This window comes from Balaenoptera physalus, assembly GCF_965194825.1.
Source record: "Balaenoptera physalus genome assembly, chromosome: 7".
Taxonomy (NCBI): Eukaryota; Metazoa; Chordata; class Mammalia; order Artiodactyla; family Balaenopteridae; genus Balaenoptera; species Balaenoptera physalus.
In genome coordinates, this window is record NC_138886.1 from 32,513,164 (window position 1) to 32,536,274 (window position 23,111).

General features: G+C 41.9%; 2 long non-coding RNA genes across 4 annotated transcripts in view; one reads left to right on the top strand and one right to left on the bottom strand.

Annotated features, from left to right (window-relative positions):
* Positions 1 to 23,093, top strand: part of LOC309663976 — a 307,408-nt gene extending 284,315 nt beyond the window's left edge. For all 3 annotated transcript variants that reach the window (XR_014265525.1, XR_014265526.1, XR_014265527.1), the window contains 3 exons: positions 4,227 to 4,289; positions 14,170 to 14,354; positions 20,966 to 23,093. This is a non-coding gene — a long non-coding RNA (uncharacterized lncRNA). The remainder of the gene's footprint in view (positions 1 to 4,226; positions 4,290 to 14,169; positions 14,355 to 20,965) is intronic.
* Positions 1 to 23,111, bottom strand: part of LOC309663981 — a 173,303-nt gene that overhangs the window by 16,773 nt on the left and 133,419 nt on the right. The window lies entirely within an intron of this gene.

Consider the following 23,111-nt stretch of genomic DNA (forward strand, 5'->3'; position numbering starts at 1 on the left):
TTCCCTGATTTTGGCAAGCATGGGTATGGGTGTTTGGGAGACTAGAGACAGGTGGAAGGAGGGAATCCTTTCAAGCTGGCCTTCTGTAATTTTGACATGTTCCCAAGATTTTTTTTTTTTTTTTTGGCTGTGTTGGGTCTTCGTTTCTGTGCGAGGGCTTTCTCTAGTTGTGGCAAGCGGGGGCCACTCTTCATCGCGGTGTGTGGGCCTCTCACTATCGCGGCCTCTCTTGTTGCGGAGCACAGGCTCCAGATGCGCAGGCTCAGTAGTTGTGGCTCACGGGCCTAGTTGCTCCATGGCATGTGGGATCTTCCCAGACCAGGGCTCGAACCCGTGTCCCCTGCATTAGCAGGCAGATTCTCAACCACTGCACCACCAGGGAAGCCCTTCCCAAGATTTTTGAGCACTTTCTTACTTTCTAGAACCACAAGATGTTCCTGGCTCATCTTGTACTTTCGTTGTCCTAGCCCTGGAATCCTCTATCTTTCCAATGGGCTCTGATTCCTTTTATCAGAGAATATTAATATGATCATTGCTACTGGTATATCATGGATTCTAGACCCACTTGGTGGAAGTAGCTAGGAAATGTATTCATTTACACACCTTCACAGACTCACATAAATTATATCGATCTATATTAAATGTCATGAGTTCACATTGATACATCCACCAACCCAACACCCTCTCCATATTTGAAACTCTTTTCTCTGACAGTGAGAAATCTGGGTCCCGTTATCCTCAATATATTGGCTTATTTACTAAATAACCCTGTATGTAACCACTCCTAGCCCATATGGTGTCTTTGTATGAAGTAGAAAAATATGTCCCTTCTGAGTAAATTCCACGTGTCCCAGGATGCATGGCTTTTTGAGTGAGAAGCTGGATTTCAGGCCCCACTAACCCCTCAGCTGGTTGCCTTTGTGCAGTGAACAACATTCATAACCTACAGCAGCCCTGTCACTTTCAGTCTGTCTTCCTGACAGTTGTTCCTTAACTCTTCTTTTAGTATAATTAAAATTTATGTGTGACACTGACAGAAATGGCACAAATAAAAAGCAGTTTGGGTCCAATAAGCTATTTTATTTTATTTTTGCCTAACTAAAGTCTAGTGTGTGGTTTCTTCAAAGTTACTCGTATTCTTAGGAATAGAGGGCTCAAGAAAATTTGGATGTGTAACTCTGCTCTGCTAAGCCCTGGTGTTACTGTAGCTGGCACGTGGCATGCCTTTGGGCTGAGAAGGTTTAGAAAAGATAAAGTTAGGGGGAAAGCTCTGACAAATAAACAAGGTTGGGAAGACGTGACATATTGGGGTGGGGAGAGAGAGAACTAAATATACCCATCTGAGAATATATAGAAGGAAGTTGAAGGGACCCTGATTGATCTATAAAGAATTTTAAGGGGATTATGCAATTCTTTAATTTCTTCCTTTTCCAATTTTCTGATAAGCACTCAAATAGAAAGAAATTTTTTATTGTCCGACTTTAATGTCATTGCCTTCTTGAAATCTTCCCTAATGTCTACTGTATTTCCATAGTCCTAGCCTCAAATCATGGCAGAAATTTGGTTATGAGGTGAGGCAAACCTGAGATAGAGTGGAGAGGAAAGAGTCATCTAGGATCAAAGATGGCACAGTGACAACAGTAAAAAATAGCTGGTACATATTGGGCATTTACTTTGTGCCAAGCACTGTTCTATATGCTTTCCACGTGTTCCCTCATTTTAGCTCATAACTGCATGATAAGTAAGGTATTATGACTGTCATCCCTGTGGCACAGAGGAGGTAAAAGACTCAGAGATGTTGAGTAACTTGCCCAGGGTCAGATGGTTATTGAGGGGTTACATGTATTCTCCAACCAGCAAGCAAACCCAGGTAGACTGACCCTGGGGCTTAGTCAGTGTACTGTGCTGCCTCTGCCAGTGGGAAGGGGAACTGAGGTCACCCAATAGTTACCTTTCCTCCAGGAATCCTTGACTGTCTAGAAGCAAAGTTGGTTTTCAGAGGCCGACCCAGCATGGGTATGGATGTTTGGGGGGTTGGAGGCAGGTAATGAGAGGGTGTTTGCAATGACAGAACGAGGGCTAGACAGAGACATGTGGGCGCTTTTGAAGAGGAGAATCTCTAAATATTTAATATTTTAGGAGGTTCAGGGAGAAACTGATTTTCTGGTAGTAAAAATGGTGTGCCTCTTTATGTTAAAAATGAAAGACTACTCAACGTATCCTAACATTTTTATTTATTTAGAATTGTCTAGGAATTATGATCAGAATCAGATAGATTTGGGGGAGGTATATTAAAGTGTTTACATTTTTTTTTTTTGATAGGTAAGAAGTGGATTTATTTAGAGAGAAACACTCCACAGACAGAGTGTGGGCCATCTAGAAAGTGAGAAAGGCACCAGGTTATGGGGTTGTCAGTTTTTTTAGAACTGGGTAATTTCATAGGCTAATGAGTGCTATTTTCATAGGCTAAAATAGCTGGAGGAGTATCCAGCTATTTTAGGAAGGGGCAGGGATTTCCAGGAATTGGGCCACCGCCCACTTTTTGATCCTTATGGTCGGTCTTGGAACTGTCATGGCGCCTGTGGGTGTGTCATTTAGCTTGCTGATGTGAGTGTATACTGAGGCTCAAGGTCTAGTGGAAGTTGACTTGTCCGCCATCTTAGACCCATTTGGTTCTGATCAGTTTATGTCATGTCCTCGGGCTATGTCATTCTTTCAAAGGTTGTGCCCTGCCTCCTTCCCTCCTGTTTTATTCCCCCCTCAGAGATTTTACTCCCATATTCTTATGGGAAGCAGAAGGGTGATGGTCTGTCTTCCGTAACTGCTTCAAGGCTGAGTAGGGGCATCGACCTTGTCTGTCAGGGAGTAAAAATCTCTGGATGCCTGATCTAGGGGCCCCAGGGGCCGGGCAGCTGCTTGTTTTAAGTCAGTACGGGCTGGAATCCTCACATAGCCATCATCTTGGTGTGGAACTGTTGTAATTGTTTCCATAGCCTTTCTATGAATCTCCTTGATGATGAAGCACTCTTTGTAACAGCATCTGAGTACAAAAATATCTATAAATGACAAAAGACTTAAAAGCATGGTTAAACATCTGATTACAGTGTAATCGATAAAGAAACTTGGTCACAATAACCAGAATTACGAATGATTACATTTAACATACCAAATAATCCTAGTTATATATTTCTCTTTAAGATACCTCAGGGGACCTACAAAGTACCCTAAAGTTAGCTGGAAATCAAAAGAAGCTTAATTAAAATTTGATATTTGGGAAGTTTGTCAAAAAGTTTTAAAACACTTGGTCAAATAAGATCATAGGTCACTGTGAGACAATACTTATTCCTTAACCAAAGTTACAAAAGATCTCAAAAGCAAATACAAGTCACTTAAAGGCAAAGAAACTCACACAATCTGTTGTTAAAGCAGCATTTCAAGAATACTTTGGAGGAAGAAACCAAATCCAGTCTTGTTCTAGCCCATTCCTAACAAAATCCATTTACCCAACTAAGTTCAATCCAATCTTAGAAAATCCTGATCATGCGTAACTCTTTTCAGTATTTTTCATTCTTCACACCTTCTCTTACTAAAAACACATATCTTACTTTTCTTAAAAGTTTTTTTCACATTGAGTTACTTTTCTTGTTGACAAATTTGTAACAGATAGAATAAGGTCTTATTTGACCTCTAATAAACCTAGGTACAACAGAAGTAATATAGTTAGCATTGATGACTCTAACATGTCTATATTAATCAAACCAACAAGCTTAAGCCACCTTCAATATCAGATATCAGTTTAGTATTAAATATTTTCCAGATGACATGAACCTGAAATTTATTCTGGCCAGATTGTTTTCTATTTCTGAGTATTTACATAAGGGCTTAATTTTTAAAAACCAATTAAGTAGAGCTCTTTTACGAATTAATTTTTGGCAATACCATATACCTACAACGCACATATAGATACATATGAACACACAAACAAACACAGAGGCCTCATAGTTCCCATTCCAAAATTTCAGCCCTAAGTCAGGTACAACATAAAAGCCATCAGTTACAAGGGGTTGGATTCAAATTGGGCTTCTAGCAGATGGAACAAATCAAGGTCGCCTACCTAGATGGCTAAATCCTTTTTACTAGTGTTTACAGACAAGACACTTAAGATTTCTATTTATCCTTGACAAGTCAAGTTCTAAATTACTTTACCCTCTTCTCAAAATTTGCAGTTTAAAAAGATGGCAGAGAGAAGAGTTCCTGAGAAGACCAGATAGGACATTTGCATCTCAAAGGTACAGGCAAGTTCCTCCTAGGATGACTTTGTTTCCCCTTTGTTTAATATTTACAAGCCTCTTAAGATAAATAGGGGAGGTTTGAGGAGTGGTAAAACGATTGGTGGGTTTTGGATTATTTTTGGAGCCACACCTCTGGTCCTATAAAGACTACATTTGTAAGACAAGGACAGTTTTTATTTTCTTTGTCAAAGAATTGGGTGGGTACCTCAATGATATTGAAGGACTGACATACCCATTCACCTATGTTGGAAAGTTTTACTTTTCCTCATTTAGCTTAGGGGAGAAGGCCTCTTCCAAAATTCCTATCAGGCTCTGAATATCAGCTATGGTCAGGTTAGTCAGACCAGTGGCCTCCTATTTTGATAATCTACTTACAAACATTCTTGAGGATCTTCCCTAGGTTTAAGAAATTTGTACCTTATATTTAGACACTATGTAACCCTTTTTACTTAATAATCACCAGCTGGATATCTTTGGCTAAGCCCAGAACCTCGATATTCCACATTCCAGGGTCTACTATGGCTTCTATTTTAGCTTCAGATTTTATCTGTTCCTTTTTGCTTTTTGTTAGAACCACTTGGTGATGAGGGTGGTTCCCTTGCCCCTCAAGAAACAGAGTGGCCCCTAACATAGTTAATAAATCACTTACCACTAAAGGGATGGGACAGTCAGGCACAAACAGAAAGGAATGTAAAAACAGCTGGCCATTGTTCTTGCACAAAAGGGGTTCCAGGAAAGTGTGCCTGTGTCTCTTCCCTGACAACCCAATTACATATTCCTTATGATTGCTAAGGTTTCCAATCCTTTGGGTTAAGACCAAGAAGGTTGCACCAGTGTCTATAAGAAATTCTATCAAGTGGCCCGCCACATCAATGACCACCCAAGGCTCAACATTAGTTATGTAGTTGGTATGTCTAGGCAGAGCCGCTTTCAGCTTTGGGCCCCTTCAGTTTTCTGATTGCAAAGCCATCAATAGCCGAGGGGCCCCCTTCGCTCTCTGCCATCTGGGGCATTCCCTCTTCCAGTGCCCTGGCTGTATGCAAAGGGCACATCGATCACAATCCTCACTCCAGTGCCCTTTTTGTCCACACAGGGTATCCTGGCCTTGTATGGGTACCCATGGGCCTTGTGGTCTGCCAGGGCCAGATTGGTCCAGAAAAGCCGGCTTCCCCTTTAGGGGTCTCTGAGTGGACAAAGCCACTGCAATCATTTGGGCCTTTTTCATATTTCTCTGGGTGCGTTCAGTCTTTTTGGCCATATCCCTATTACTGAAAACCAAATAAGCCAATTGGAACAAAACAATCACTGGAGTCTGAAGACCAGCAGTTGCTTTCTGAATTTCACGCCTGATGTCTGGGGCAGACTGAGCTATGAAATGCATAGTCAAAAGGACCTGTACCTCGGGGGAGGAGGGATCCACGTTCAGGATCCGTGGCCCTGTAGGGTGGGTCAGTTAAAATGTCCTCTGTGTCCTTCCTAGAGTTATCCCTCTGAGCTATACACACCTTAAATTCCTTTTGGATTCCACTGACTAGATACAAGGCCATGAAAATTTGAATATAGGGTACTTCACTCCATTTTAAATTTCCTAACTCATATTGTGGCCAAACCTGATTACATGACCTAATAAGTTTTTTCCTTTTAATTCCTGTTGTCCACATCTTTCCCAGTCCCAGAGTATATAGCCCAGAGGGGTATTGGTTGGGATTGATGCAGCCTGACCCACTTCATACAAGCCTGAGATGACGTCTCTAACTCCCGGGCTATCCAAAATTCCACTCTTAAGTCAAAATCCACTGCACAATTTGGTCAAAAGATTTGCACTTATGATTTTAGATGCTATCCCTTCCAAGGTAGTCTCCCAGCCAGGTGTTAGTTCCCAAAAAGTCGCAAAAAAATGTCACAGAAGACATCCCCAACAGTGTTGACGATGAGCAGGAGTTGGTCTAGCTATAAGTTGGGGATAAAGGGTCAGCATTTGTAAGGGTCAGAGGGAGGGGAGTAAAAGCAATAAAAAGTACACCTTGGTGGTCACACAGGTCTTCTGGGGTTAACAGAAGAAAGAAAGAAATAGAGCAGGAATGAATAAGAATGCAAGAATGTAGGAGAAAAACCTCAGAGTCAAGGAGAAGAGTATAGAGATTAACAGTTCTGTCCTGGACCTGCCGTTGGATGTGCATAAGTACACGGGGTTGACCCGCCAGTCAAAAATGAGCAGACAGCAGCAGAGCATCCTCCCCAGTGTGCCTGGTTTGTGGCGTCCCATGGGCTTCTGTAGGACCAAGACCTAACTCTCAAACATTTTCTTACCTTATCGCTGTCCCTTCGTGGTCACCAGCTGAAACCGTGCACCTCAGATTGAGACTTGAACCCACGCGGCCGGGACTCAGACCCGGCCAAAACCCACACTGGGATTCGAACCCACACTGCTGGTACTCGAACCTGGCCAAAACCCAGACTGGGACTCGAACCCACGCTGTTGGGACTCAAACCCGGCCAAAACCCACAGTCTTCCAACTGAGATCACACACCTGGTTTCAGGACTTAATGAAGCTCAGGTTCTTGATGTCTCATCGTAGAAAGAATTCAGTGAGAGGCAAAGTGATAGGTAAGAAGTAGGTTTATTTAGAGAGAAACACACTCCACAGATGGAGTGTGGGCCATCTCAGAAGGTGAGAAAGGCCAAGTGTTTACATTTTAAATAATAAAATGAATCACTCATTCCCAGTGAACGGCACTGTACTATGTACTAGTTGGTTTTAGCTGGCTGGTCTCAGAGTTGGTGGTGTATCCAGTAGTTTCACCGTATACTTTTTGCACATGCAAAAAATGAAAATACTCACCTTGGATTGGTTAACGCCAGTTGAGAACACTTTTTAAATTTCTATTCCAATGTGTTAACGTTGTTTTCAGCGGGTCCAACTTACATTTTGCCAGTTATTTAAAGGATTCATTTAGAAACCTGAGTTTGCAGGTGCCATATCACTATTTTTCTAATGTTGTATCATCCCTTATAGATTGGTATCCCAAGCAGCTAGAGCTAGAACAGGTTATAGCAGGCTGTAAGAAGTCTCAATGTTAATCTCTTCTAACAAACTCATGAAAGTTTGAATCCTTTCCTTAGAGATGATCAGTAGGCTGAGCAACCTTAGCAGCTGTGGTGAGCAGTGAAGTGAAACACGGGCTGAGAGTTTGAACTTTGCGACATGTTATGTCTCTTCTAAACATTAGCGTCTGTGAGTTTACAGCTTTGTGTATGGGTGACCCAGGACCAGGAAAAAGTGTCTCAGGGAAATTTCTAAGACTAGTTCAGTGTATGAAATCCAGTGATCATGTGATGAACAGCTGAGATAGAGATGAGCTAGGTAGCTCCACGTTCATGGAAGTTGAAGTCTATTTGGTAAATATGTGGGTGATGTTTATCACAGGCAAAAGCAGGGAGAAGAATGACTTCCCACGTAGTTGGTCTAGGAAGATTGTGTCCCATAATTCTTCCCAAGACTTATCTTCATCCAGCTGTCATCTTCAGGCAGCCGCATCAACATCATCACCATCATCACCACCACCATCATTAGAATTGGCAATTTTTGAGACTTCTAATGTGCCAGCTTCTGCTTACACTTATACTTGAGATTTCTTTCCTTGATTATTCAGTATCTGGGGAGTTATCTTTATTTTGAGACCATATATGTATTTTTAAATGTTTATTTATATTTCTCAACATATATGTGTTGAAAGTGAGGAGAAGAATCAGTTAATTACAGCTCAGTTTGCCACGTTGATGGCAATCTCCCACAGAAATTTGTTTATCCGTTCAACAATTATTTAGTAATTGCCTACTATGTGGCGGGTACCACTCTACGTGTTAGGGATAAAAGGGACAAAGAGCCTGGCCTTCATGAAGCTTAGATTCCTATAGAAATCTACTCAGCACTTACTATGTGCCAGGAGACTATTCCAGGCTTTACATCTATTAACTCATTGGATCATCACAGTCATCCTGTGAGAGAAGTGTCATTATTGTATCCATTTTACAGATGAGGAAACTGAGACATACAAAGGTTAAGTCACTTGCCCAAGGTCATGCTGATAGTGAGTATAAGAGCTAGGCAGTGCAGGTGCCATGTCCATGGCTTAACCACTATACCGTACAGCCTTTCTATATGTGAATCTATGCCTAGAATATGGTGGGCTCTTGATATTTATTTGGTGAATGATGAAATGAAATGATTGAATGACCACAGTGTACTATATCAACTGTAGTTTATCTGTCCTCTAGCAGATTCTGAGTTCTTTGAGGATAAGAACAATGTCTTCTTTGACTTTGTCTATAGTGCCAAAGACAGGGCCTGCATGGAGTACCTGCTCAGTAAAATATTGAGCACTGGAATGAATGAACTGCCAGATGGTTCCTGGAATGACAATGATTCTCAACTTTAACATGCATAAGAGTCACCTGGGAGTCTGGCAAAGTGGAGGCTGCAGGATTGCACCCTCGGGTCTTGGAATCTTCATTTTTAATGGGCCCCAGAGGTGGTCTGAGTACCTCCCTCTGACCACACTCTGTAGGGGCTGTCAGTGAATAACTGAGAGCCATGGGGCACCACGGTTGGTTGGTAGGTCACTGAAGTCTTGACAGTTTGGAAGCTTTGAAGCCTCATTTTAGAGAAAACCCTTGAAAACCAGCAAGGAGTGATTTACTCCCCAGGGAACCCAGGGAAATTGCCTTTGATACATAGTGACTCAGACCTGTGGAGTCTCAAGTCTCAGATTTGATGTTCCACAGATAGTCATAAAGAGATACATTCTGCCCATGTAACATTGCTGAGCAAGGCACCTACAGGCTTATCTGAACACATCCCAATTCTTGTCATAAGTGATGGTTTGAACAGCAACGTTGATTTTTGGAATCTTAGTGTAGGCAACATCAGAGAACAGAAGTTTAAATCGTGGAAGGCTATTATATAATAAAATGAACCGTGGGTAAAGAATCCTTTCTCTTAACTGGTCCCCAGTGTTTTCATCTGCTAAATGAGAAGGTTGAATTAAATGATCTCTGAAGGTCTTTCCATAATATTTGTAATAATATCTGTCATTTATTGCATGCCTACTGTGTGCCATGTGCTATTCTGGGACTTTACCTTTATTGTTTCTAGTAGCTAATTCTCAGACTAATGTAACAATATAGTCATTATGCCGCCAGAGAGATGTGTTATTTTTTAATCTAGTATTTATTGATAGCTTCCTGTGTGCCAGGCATCAGGCTAGACACTGAGTACTTTGCCAGGCACTGAAGCATAAGGTGCCCAGTGTCACAAAGCTAGGAAGTAATAGGGTGGGAATCAACCTCAGGTATGTTAAACTGAAGTCTAAGCTCTTTCTTGTTGCTCTCACACATTTCTTCTAAGACTCCATGTCTATAAAGTATGTGTGAGATCACTGACATTTTTTTCCTAATTCCTGTGCTAGTGATTCCTGTAGGTACACATTAGAATCATCCAAGACTCTACTTCAAACTGATTAGATAACTATCTCTAGGGGAGGAGAAAGGGAGGGGGAGGGAAAAATCAATGTCTTGTTTTAACAATTCCGCACGTGATTCACATGTGTTTCCAGAATTGAACACCAAATACTGTAAATTCTAATTTTTAAAAAACACATTTATTTCTAATTGATGTAAAGTACACAACATAAAATTTACCATCTTAACCATTTTTAAGTGTACAGTTTAGTAATGTTAAGTACATTCACATTGTTATGCAGCTAATCTCCAGAACTCTTTTAATCTTCCCAAACAGAAGCTCTGAACCCACTAAATGATAATTGCTCATTCCCCCGCCTAGCCACTAGCAACCACCATTCTATTTTCTGTCTCTGTTAATTTGCCCATTCAAGGTACTTGATATAAGTGGATTACACTATTTGTCTTTTTGTGACTGATTTATTTCACTTAGCCTAATGTCCTCAAGGTTCATCCGTGTTGTATCATGTGTCAGAATATCTTTCCTTTTTAAGACTGAATAATACTCCATTGTATGTATATTCCACATTTTGTTTAGCTATTCATCCATCAATGGACACTTGCAACTTTTGGCTATTGTGTATAAATGCTACTGTGAACACAGGTGTATAAATATCTGTTGAAAACCCTGATTTCAGTTCTTTTGAAAATATACCCAGAAGTGGAATTGCTGGATCATATGGTAATTCTATTTTTAATTTTTTGAGGAACTGCCACGTTGTTTTCCACAGCGGCTGCACCATTTTACATTCCCAACAGTGCCCAAGGGCTCCAATTTCTCCACATCCTCATCAACACTTGTAATTTTCTATTTTTTGATGGTAACCATCCTAAAGGGTATGAGGTTGTAGATTCTAGTTTTTAGATCCAATTATATTTATGTGGGGGAGCCTATCACATAGTTTTAGTTATCTGTCTCTAAATCTTTAAATGATTTCACTTTCATTTTGCATTATTTTTCTTCCCACATTTGGAGAATCTCTCCAGATTCAGTATTGACCACTTTTCTCAGAACTACAGGAAGGGGTTGATGTTGAGGAGGTACTGGACAGGATCTCTGCTTTCAAGTTGCTTATGATCTCTGGCTGGGAGCTTGCCAGTAGCCTTACTGGATTTTTGTCCTGGTTCAAGTCATACCTGCTCCTAACTGGTGGCTAATTTGCTCAAGTCCTTGAAAGATGGAGATAGCTAAATGCACACTGTAGCCAAGTGAAGTGTGAGAAGCTATTCCATGTAGAATAAGTAGAGTGAATTGTGGAGCTCAGAATGGGTGTAGTATTTTGGAAGGAAGACTGGCCTGATGAGAACTAAAATTCATCTTGGTAAAAGGTGGGAAATAATGTCAGATCAGTCAAAGCCAGATTTGGCAGGATCTTGAAAGTCAGGTGGGGCATTCGGAATTGTTGGGGCAGGTTGTAGGGCTGTCAATCAGGGCAGTGTGCGACAGGCCATTAACAGTGTCTGCACTGGTGGGATGGAGAGGAGGATGCTGCACCAGGTGAGTGGTCACGTAGACAAGAGCATCCTCAAGAATGCTAGACTAGAAAGGCAGATCTAAAAGTTATCTTCAAAGGAGAAACTGTAAGCTTTGAAGATAGGTTGAATATGAGAACTCTGAGAGGGAGAAGAAGCTTCTTTTAACACTATGAACATTCTGGGGATGAAGTGTTATCTTTTCAAAGGAGATTGTAGTTGTGGGGAAAGAGCCCCAATATTGGTATTAGGCTTATATTTGACTGCAAGAGACAGAAACCCCAAAATATCAATGACTTGAATAAGATGGGAGTTTATATTTCTGTCACTAAAACAAAGTCTAGAAATGGGAAGACCACGATTCAAGTAACTGGCCAGGGTTCCCGTGGTCACATCAGCCTCCTTGTTGACAAAACCAGACTCATCTTTCTGCCTACCTTTGCTCCTTCTCCTCCTTTCACTTTCATTGACTGTTAAAATCCAGGCTTTATCCCATTTGATTCCCCACAATCAGCCCTGAGTAAATGCCATTGTACATCTGCCACGTGTCTTTGATCTGCCCTTTCATTCATCCCCTCCCGCTTCAGTCCTGACTTCAGCTCTCTCCTTTGGACCTTTACCACAACCTCCTCAAATTGTCTTCCAGTCTCTTCTCTAATCCATCCTTCTCATGGCTGCCAAGTTAGCCTTTCCAGAGCGCACATCACTCCTGACTCACAGCCCTTTGATGATCTTTCCTGTAGCTTCTAAAATAGTTAGAACTCTTCAGCTTGACATTCAAGGCTCCAGGTCAGTTAGCTAAAATCTTGCCTCCTAAAACAATGGCTTAATTTCATTTTAACATCCTCGTTTTAATCTCATCTAATTTTCAAAACACTTTAAAGGAGATGACTTTTAGGTAAATTTCTCTTTAGGAGAATTAATGATAAGGAGAAACCACTTTTGTTGAAGTGTTTTCACATTCAAGGCCAAATAACAAGCTGACTGCGCTCTACTTTTTTCAAATGTAGTCCAATGTTGTCTTATTAGATCAAGTCTATGTTCCTAGTTTACCAAAGATCTGTGAGTTTTTTGGATTCTCTTTTGGTCCCTGCAAGTCAGAATTAGGAAGTTAGATCTAAGAAGGGTTGGCCTGACACCCAGAAACAGGCCTGGCTGAGGGGCTGGAGGAGCCTGAGAGCTCATGCTTTTGTGAAGTGTGCCCTGCCCCAGATGATGCTGGGAAAGAGATATGATCTTCCCCCTCTGTTCGGAGGAGGGAGCAAAGGATGGGCAATGGGAAGGGTATTTGTGTTTTGGGGCAGCATCTCTCTGGGTCTGACTTGAAATGGATGTCTCAGCTGTAATGCTCACTCTTATGTGACCGTGGCATTTTGTCTTACATCTCTGGCCTCAGTTGCCTAATCCATAAAATGGAGACTAATCACAGGAATCCCCCACCTTCCTTCTATTGTTGTTATCAAGTTCAAAGATGCTGGATTTGAAACACTTTCTAACTTTATCTAGGTTGTGGGAGTTTTAATACTTCCTCTGTTCGTTTTCTATTGCTTCTGTAACAAGCTACCACAAAGTAGATGGTTTAAAACAACGGCAATTTATTCTCTCTCAGTTTGGGAGGCTAGCAATACAAAAATCAAGGTGTCAGCAGGCCCTTATTCTCTCCAAAGGCTCTTGAGAACTATTCTCCCTTGCTTCTTCCTAGCTTCTGGTAGGTGCCAGAAATCTTTGGCATTCCTTGGCTTGTAGATGCATCGCTCCAATCTCTGCCTCTGTAGTCATATGCTGTTCTTCCTGTGTGTCTGTGTCTCTGTTTTCTCTTCTTTTACAGTATGATCTCATCTTAGCTAATTACATCTCTAAGGACCCTATTTCCAAATAAGGTCACATTCCGAGGTTCCAAGTGGACATGAATTTAAGGGGGGTGGTATTCAACATAGTATACCCCGTTACTGTCTGTTTTTAGAACAAAAATAGCACAGGCTAAGAGCTTAGCACAGCCCTGCTATAGAAAGTGCAATGAATGGGTGCCATTACTTCGGTTGGTGTTATTGCACTGTTTACCCTTCCTCCTTCGTGATCCCCCTCTCCCTGTCCCTACCTCAGCTCCACAGACTTGGGCTTTGATCTGCTAGACTCCTCTCCCCAGGCATGAAACGATCAGGTAACAGTGAATCTAGAATTCTCTTCTATAGAGGAAAAATGTGTTTATTTTTGCAAGGAGAGAGTAAGAGGGGATGCTGGTAAGGTGCCTCATTAAAATAATCAGTGAATTGAAAATGGAAGGGGTATTAAGGATCAAGCTGGCCTAGGCAAAAATATTTTGGGGCCTCTAACAACTATACATCCCAACTAAACTCATGTTTAACAAACAGTTGAGGTGGCACCTTTGTGTATCTGTAGTCTGTGTAGTGAGGGTAGGAATGGTTTCAGAAGGGGCAGAAGGAGCCATCCAGGGGTATGGAAATTGACTCAAGGAGACATGGGAAGGAGGCAGCCCAAGGTGGATGGGTGGAAAGGACACAGATGCCCAGGGTCTAGTCCTGGCTCTGCCTCTGACTCCATGTCAGATTTTGGGCAGGTCACTTCTTCCTCTGTCTGGGTTGCAGTTTCCTCATCTGTAAAATAAGGGGTTAGGCCATGAGAGCTCTGGGAACACACACCTGTGAGGGGCTTGGAGAGGAGGAAGTGATAAAGAGAGCCACAAGAGACCTCTGCTGTGGGGGTTAAGAGAAGTCACCTTCCTCTCATGCCACTTGTAAAAATTGGGCATTCACGGTAAGATGCTGCATGATATAGAAATCTCTCTCATTTATTTTTCTCATGTGATCTTCAGAACAACTCTGTGAGGTAGGTGTGTTAGGTGTTTGTATTCCTATTTTACAGATGGGGAAACAAGTGTGAAGCAGGGTGTCCTGACTACAAATGCAGTGTTGTTTCCAAGATGCCGCAATGGTGGCTGCCTCTTGGCTCAGCGCCAGCTCACTCCGGGAGTGGACATGAGTTCCTGGGCTCCACGTCACCCAACACGAAGCCACACGTCATGCATGCTCTGTGAATAGCTCTTGGTGGTAAGTGATTCAGACCTTGGGGTGGAAGGAGAAACTAATGAACAGGGCGCGGTTCAGCCAACACCTACTGCTGTGTGCCAGGCACTGCCCTTGGCTCTGTGGACTCAGGAGTGAACAAAACAGATATGGTCACTGTCCTCAAGAAGTTCAGAGTCTCTCAGGAAGACAGACACTCAACCAATAATTACCAAAATTTAATGGAACAAGTAGAAGCGTTGAGATATGCTGTAGAGGAGAGATTCCTGGTGCTTTGGGTGGGAACACTGAAGAGGTCCCCTGACTCTGGGGGCAGCCAGGGAAGGCCTCCCTTAGGAGATGAGGCTGTGACTGAGACTTGTCAGAGGAAAGGAGGTGGGGCTGTTGCTGGCACTGAGGGTGGACCCAGAAGTTACAGGAAAGCTGGAAAGAAGACCAAAGCAAACTGTTTTACTCCCTTTGTTGTAACTCCAACTTCCCTAAAGGACACCTTGAAAAAAAGAGAAAATGGTTTCAGGAGCTGTTATTTTTTGCTACCTCACACTCAAAACTGGGCTCAGTGAAGTTTAAGGTGAGACTCTTAATGCTCTGTGCACTAATTAATTAGTTAACTCACAGTACATTAAATATAAAATGCATTTAACATAAAATCAAAGGCTCTAGTCCCTTGAATGGACTCCAGGCCTTTGTTTCTACTTGTGAGGCACGTCCACTTGCATTGGTCCTCAGAGATTTAGGGACTGGCCTTTTCCTCACCTTAGAAGCCAGAGGGTGTATCCAAGGGGTAAGAGCATGAGTGGACTTGAGTGTTGGGTGGATAAGCAATAGCTTCGCTGCCATTCTTTCCCCTCTCTGTCAACACCCCTTCCTAGGCTTCTCATGCTGTGAAGTCCACTCCTGATCACTCCTTTTCCTTCTTGGTCAAGGCCAGCTCAGGAAATCATGGTGTAGACAGACACTAGAAACGTAATCTGAAAAATCTTACGTTGCCTTGGTTCTTTTCCTTATTAACTGCGTGGCCACAGTTTCCTCACCTGTAACATGGAGATGATAATGCCTACTTCATAAGATTAGTCCTTTATATTTTCCAGGTTTTGCATTCTATAGATGTAGCAACAGGACTAAGAAAATTAGGTGATTTGTGCAAAGTTATGCAGCTAGTAGCAACAATCAGGAATACAGCCCAGGTCTCCTATCTCTAAATCTAGTGCTCTTTCCATTAGCAAAACTTCAGCCATGGCTCATTAATGTGTCATGAATGTGTAGTCTTCGCTATGCTAAAATGTCGATCCCCTGGAGTGACCAGGTAAGGTCTAGGCTGGAGGAAAAAAAAATTCAGAAGCCCTGCACATAGGGCACTATAGTAAAAAAACAAAAAACCTTCTGACTTGCTTGATTTGCTATTATGTGACATCATTGGTCATAGCTTTAATTTTTTTGTTTTGTGCCAGTTCATTGGTTGGAAGCAGAATTCTCTATGAGAACATTGCCCTAGGAGTGTCACGCTCTGCATGTTAAATGACACGGACTAGGTCTGTGGTATGCTCAGAACTCCACTTCCCTTTGTGCCGGGCAGCTGAAGGTTACGTGCCCCTGATCTCAACTCTTGCCTCCTGAAGTTGCCGTGCAGTCACCACGCTGGCCATCCTAGTGTCAGATTCAGATTATAACATGGTCTCAAGGAATCACTGCCACCTCTCTTATCTCCATGACCTCAATTCCAAATTCATCAGGAATAGCTGCTTGGCTTCCACTGTCCTTGCATGGACTCTGTTACATTTCATGGAAATTTATGGATGAGTGAGTCGGTATATTCTTATTTTTTCTCTTCACTGTTAATTCCCTTAAAAAAAATGAAAGGATAGGAGAAGTTTAAGCATTTTGAAAGAGACAGCTAATCAATACACATTATTCTCCAAACATTCTAGGAAATTCAAGGAAATTATAAAGTACCTCCTAAAGGCTCTTCAGTTATCTGTATGCCTGCCCTTCAGATAGAAAGTTTCCTCTTGGCACATAAAGAAGTCAAATTAGGCCCAGAAGAGACTATCCTTGTTGGAGCGTGAATGTCAAAGAAACAATCTTCAGTAAAATAGCTTTCTCTCTCAGCATGCTCTGGAGAGAAGAATATCGTTGGTTATAGGTAATGCCTGTGCAAAACACAGTGAGAGAGTTTTGGAGATCATAAGAACTGATATTTGTATGAGATCAAAATGTCTCGATGAGGATTTTCACTTATTCTGTCGTTGGTGAAGACGGTTCACAGCAGAGTGCGCTAGGATTTGGGAGCTACAGAAGGGACGGGACCCAGCCTCTCACAAGACAGGCGAGAAGTGCCTTTGTCAAGGTCTAGTGGTGCCTGCGTGAAAACATCTCCTTCCTTAGGTATGTGGACAAACATCGACCCACCTCCTCTGCCAACTTCAGAGGACCTGGTAAGCCTCTGGAGTCAGGACGTTGTCTCTAGCCCAGAGGACAGCCCCCTTGAGGGATATTTACAAACCTTTTCCTGGTGACCAGCTTTCATAGCTGAGAGATTTCAAGAGAATTAGAGGAAAGAAGCAGTCCCTAGGAACCAAACACCAGAATTTCACAATCATTAATCAAGCTAAAGTTCACCTTTTCTCTGGGTGAATTCCATGATACCTGCTCAGGCTGGACCAATAGGCTGGACTCTTCTTTTTGGAGACCCTCCTAGGGCCTGAGAGGAGGCTACACTTCTCACAGCTTCCTGGGTGTCAGAGGTAGCAGCCACCAGAGGTCCCTGGAGTGGTCATCATTGTCCAGGCTCAGTGTCTCTGCTTATCAGCTCTAGAAATTCTATGGTGTCTTTTCATACTGCAGGAACTAACTCAGAGGTCCAGCTCACCTACATCTGGGGGCTACTGCAGGAACGTTCAATTCAGTTTAAATGCATTAGGGAGGTAGCATTGTCTATAGTATTGTACTATAGGAGAGGAAAAACTTCTCCTTTATCCTCTTAGGTTTTGTGGCTGGACCTGAGAATTAAACTGTCATAAGACAGGTTAACAGGAGAAAAGCACACAAATTTTATTTAATATTTTTACATGTACATGGGAGCCTCCATAAGAAAAATGAAGACCCTAAGAAGCTCTTAGAACCAAGAGCTTATATACCCTTTTAAACAAGGAATGATACATTTGTGGAAAAGTGACAAGACAAAGGAAAAGGCATTTAAGCTTCTAGGGGCAGTGAGTTGTGGAAAAGTGACTAGGAAATATATTGGGGAAACTAATGGAATATAAGGATTATTTTAGTAGGTTTGTTTGTACAGATCCATTTTGGTGTCAACTCACCTGGTGATAAGAGTGTTCTCTTCCTGGTGCAGGGAGGTCACCTTGCTTACAGGAAATTTTATAACCTGTTTTTAGGTCAAAAGGGGGAGGTCAGAGAACCCCTCCTGCATGTGCCTTCAGCTCAGAATAATCAGTATGCCAAAGTGGCGTATTTTGGGGTGGCATGTTCTCAGCCCCTTCAGTTCAAATATTAGTTTTTCTATATTTTATCTCTAAGTTTGGGCAAGTTACTTAACTCCTGTGAGCTAGGACTTTCGCACTCTTCAGTCACTCCTTATTCCTCAGCTCCAGGCAGAATACCTTTTGGTTGATACATGGTTCTTTCTAAACTGTTGATTATACCATCGACCAAGCTGGATTAAGTATGCCCGCAATTGAAAGGCAGCTCTGGTCTCCTGACGGTTTCAAGGATGTGTCACACAGCCTCTGAAAGCATCTACAGTGTACTGATTTAATCTAAATGCTGGTGATATGGCAACAAATGAAAGAGACCAAATACCTGCCCCTGTGGGGCTTATATTCCAGTAGGGAGACAAACAATAAACAATAATATAATACAGTATAGTGTGGCATAATATAATATGGTATAATATAACATAATATAATATAAGTCAGTGCTAAGAAGAACAGTAAGCAGCAGAAGAGGTCGGGAGATTATTTCTCCAAGGAAATGATGTTTGTTGCAGAATCTTGGGTAAAGTGAAAAAAATGAAACGTGAGCATCTGGGATAAAAATGATCCATGCAAGGGGAATGACAAGCACAAATTTTTCCCGAAACAAGAGGGTATTGGTGGACTAGAGCACCAAAGTGGCTGGATGAAGTGAGCAGATGGAAGGAAATGAAGTTGAGAGGTAGTGGGAAGCCAGATCAGCTCAGCTGGGGTCTTGTAGACCGTGGTTAAGACTTTGGCCCTTATTCTTAATGAACTAGGAAAGGGTCTCTGTGATTGGCCTCACTTATATCTTTAAAGGGTCACTCTGGTTGCTGCAGGAATAATAGACTGTAAAGGGGTAAGGGTGGAAAAGACCAGTGAAGACTGGCAGTATTCCAGACAAGTGTACTTGTGGGGTGGAGTAGGGTGGCCCTGGTGAAGGAGGCAAGAAGAGCTTGTATGAGTGATGTATTTCAAGACAGAAATGACAGGACTGGGGGATGGATTGGACATTGATGGGGAAAAGTGAATGGAGTTGCTGTCTGCTAAGGTGCGAGGAACTAGTGAAGGAACAGGCTGGAGAGGTTAGAAATCAAGAGTCAAGCTCAAGATGGCCGTCAGACATCTGAATGTAGTCTGTGTGGCCTTTTGTATAATGGTGCTTAGAAAACTAATCGAAGGGCTTGCTCTCTCAAATCAGAGATGCAGCAAACATTCTCAGGCCTGTGATCACAGAACTGAAGCCTTGGGAAACACCCACAGAAGGCACTCTGAATGTACATTATTAGGACAGATGCAGCACGAGTGTGACCAAGGCTGGGGCAGCTGGAAGTTAGAGTGCATTGGTGATGAATAATATTTGAGCACAGAGAGATGTTCAACACTGTATTTGGATTTGAATATTTTTGGAAATAAAAAAGGAAAACTTGGATTCACATACTGTTTTATAATTTAAAAAGTGCTTTCAAATCCTTCATCATCCTATGAGATAGGATTGATTATCTTCATTTTGGAGATGAGGAAATGGAAGTTCAGAGAAGTTCAAAGATTTGCCCAAAGTCACACAACTAACAGGTAAGAGCATCCTCCAATTTAGGTTTTTCTGACCCCAAATCATTTCCATTTTATTGTGTTGTTTCCATTTCATCGTGTTGTTTCCATTTCATCATGGTTATTTTGGAGTAGTCATATTGATTCCGCCAGTAAAAAAAAACCAAATCAATCGTACCTAATAAGGGTATAAAATGTCCTCTTTGCCCCCTACTGACTGCAAATGACCCGCGTACTCAGGACCCCACCCCCCATGTTCATCTTCAATCCAGGCTTCTCTGGCAGCTTCGCTTCCCTGGCAACCAAGTGACTAATGAGCTTCACCCCAACTCCTGTCTCTCTTAACAAATTCCTTTTTATCAATGGCTCATTTGTGTTGAAAGAGGTTGTCATGCCAAGCAATATTTTGGGGAATATTTTACAACTCCTGTTGCTTAAATTCTGAGAGAAACTGCTTCAAAAAGGGCCAAACACTTTCCCCCACTGGATCATTTCAAAATGCAATTAGAAGAGAACAGTTTTTCAATGAGCATTTCAGTAATTCCTGCAAAGTATCGCTTAGTCATGATTGAAACCATAGGTGTGTCCACACAGTGCTAAACATCTGGATAAAAAATGAAAATGGAATGCATTGGGATGTTAATACTGGGTCAAAAGCCAGTTTTGATGTCCTCAGGCACTGAGGTTGCCCTCAATGGTTGCCCTTGGGTCATCCAAACCCCCTTTGGGTCTCATCTCAATCATGCCACTGTGTGAGGGAGTGGGCAGAGCACTGGACTTGAAGAAAGAAGGTTGGGGTACCAGTCTTGACTTTGGTACTTCCTGGAATGTGACCTCACCCAGCCTCAGCTTCCTCATCTATGAAATGGACATGCTTACGCCTGCACAGCTTCCTAAGATGTTTGTAAAAAAAGCAAATTTTGAACTAAGCAGAGGTCATATTGTATTTATCTTTGCATCTCCAGAGCTGGACACAGGCATGTAGTAGAGACTGGATACATTTTTGTTGATTAATTTATGAATGAGTACAGTATAGGCAATTCTAGTGCTCTAGCACCTATTATTATTATATAGCTCTATTTACATTCGCCAATTCCCTCTGGTACTTAAGCAAACTTACCCTCCCTAGAATATGAGGACACATAGCCCAGAAAAAATATTTACTAAAAGCATAAAATGTACTGTGCTAGATGTAAATAATGTTTTCCAGTTAGTCCAAGTGGTGAATAACCCCAGCTTTTGTTCTATTTGGAGCACCTGTTTGTAATCCGTGTCATAAATTTTTTCATGATTATTGCTTAGTAGTCAATGAGTTTCTTTGTTGGCACAGAATTTAAGATATTTCCCTAATAAGGACACCCAATGTTAAAGCAAAGAATTTCTATAGCTATGCAGTTCAGAGAGTTACCTAGGAGATGAAAAGCTAATCTGTCTGGAATTTCTGCCCTTGAGACCAGAGATACTATAAATTTGCTCGGGAGGAAAATAATCATGGTAAGCATCTTAATTTCTTCCATCTCGTTTCCAAGCAGATGTCGCCGTGTTTTAGCCTGGAATTCATCATCTCTCTGATACATCAACATTGACATATTACATCTTCATCTCTTATTATAGAAAATGGAAATTAAACCAGAATGTGAACATGCTGAATGAATCGGACTCCCCAGAGATTTGGAGGAGAAGAAAACCTCCCACTCGCCTTTGACTTTTGGATTTCTTGTTTCCCTCATGTTTGGATTGCACTTTAAGAAGTCCATCTGGAAGTTCACTTTTTATATTTTGCAAATGCAAGTGGAGCTTATTATCAAAAGACAAACCCCTAAAGGAAGAAAAACAGTGGGCAGGGATTGGGGGGGTCAGAGAATCACCTAAAAAATCCAGTGACGGTATTTAAAGTTAAATTCCAGAAATTAAACTCCATTTATTGCTGGGCCTGACTTTGCCAGTCTGCTAGTTTGGATGAATGCATGGATATGTTTAGCTGCTTGCTTCTATCTATTAAGCTAGAAGATGAGTTTGGGTAGGTGTCAACACCTGCAAATGTCATCAACCCTGCAATACCTCTGTAGCACTGAGTTATCAAAGCAGCACTGCCACAGTCTGCCTGAGACTTCAGTCATCCCACAGTGGGCACCAGTACACTTCTTTCCTTTTTCTGGCCTCAGGAAAACATTCTTAGGATTTCAGGATCTTATTATATGTTGAGCGAATTGCGTTCTTCTTGAATTCCTTACGAAGTCACTCTGGTCCCTGGAGATTAGAAGTTTAAACTTTGAAGGCCATACCTCATCGAGTTCTCTTCACTTTGGCTTCCCAGCCATTTCTGTTGCAGCCAGACTTAATCCTCTTCAGACGTATCAAGCCAACCATCAGTAAAGGTGGTCTTTATTTCCTCACACATGCTGCAGAGATTAAGGCTGCCTGATTTTCTCATATATTCCCTGGCACCCCAACTACAGATTCAGCTGCTGTCTGAGGTTGATGTAAATAATGTTTACAACTTGGCCCCAACTTGTTGGCCATTTACGGGAAGAATCCATCTTATTCTAGAGTCACAAAGGCTAATGCCATCTTGGTCATAACAGGATAGCTGGATAGAGCATTAGCATCCTAGAATCTCATTGTAAATTTCCAGACCAGGGAAGATAAAGAGTAGTTTGCTTCAGTAGGTCTGGGTAAAACTGTCAGCATTAGGCAGAGAGGCCCACGAAAATAGCATTGGATTTAGAGTTGCGACCCAAGTTAGAGGTAGCTGTACTACCTTCTAGCTGTGTGGTCTTGGACAAGTAACATAATCTCCCTGGACCCATGTTCTCATCTGGAAGAAAGGAACCCTATCATGGACCCTGCACATACCCCTGAATGATTGGAATAAAGGATATGAGACTGTCTTGAAACAACGAAGTGCTATTTAAGTGAGAGCTACCACCATTGTCACCTATAGCACATTGCAGGTTGTCTGATGACCATTTATTGCAAGTTTTATGACAGTCCTAAAATACATCAAGAAGTTTCTTATCTTTTCTCCGAACCTCAGTTTTCTTATTGTAAAATGAGGTGAAAATGATACTGTATAACTCACAGATTCAGTGAGATAATAATTGTGTGTGGGCCTGGAGTGCACAGGATGGTGGTCTTCTTTCTCTCTTGGTACAACCCTGAAACCTGGTAGAGCAGCTGTGCACTATGTATTTTTGAATCCACGTCTCCCACAAACACCTTCTTGGAAGCTTTCTGGTGATAGGGTCAATGACCTTGGTGCTCCACTGCTGAAGGCATCTGAGGACTTAGCAAACACTGAAGCAGGGAGAACTCCTGCCTGTCTTCCTGCCCCAACGTGTGTATTGTACCCTGGTCCCCCAGTCCTGTCCTAGCTGGGAGGTTCTGTGCCTTCCATTTCAAGAGGAACATTCAAGAGAGAGCCTAGTCAGAGAAGAGAGACCAAAGTAGGAAATGGACTAGAAACGAATGGGCAAGTACTGAAGAACACTGGGATATTGAATCTGGAGAACAGAAGACATAGGAGTCCATGACACAGATGTCTTAACCTATCTGAAGGAATTGGTGTTTTTCAAACTTTTCAGTGGCAACCCATAGCAAGAAAGACATTTTATATCAAACCTAGCGCACATTTACATAAATCTATAAACAACTGAAACAAAACCTTGAAAAAAAAACCTGTCTCTCTCACATGCTGTAACTCTAATATTTTCTATTCTACTCTTCTATTATTCTATCCTATCCTATCCTATTCAGTTGC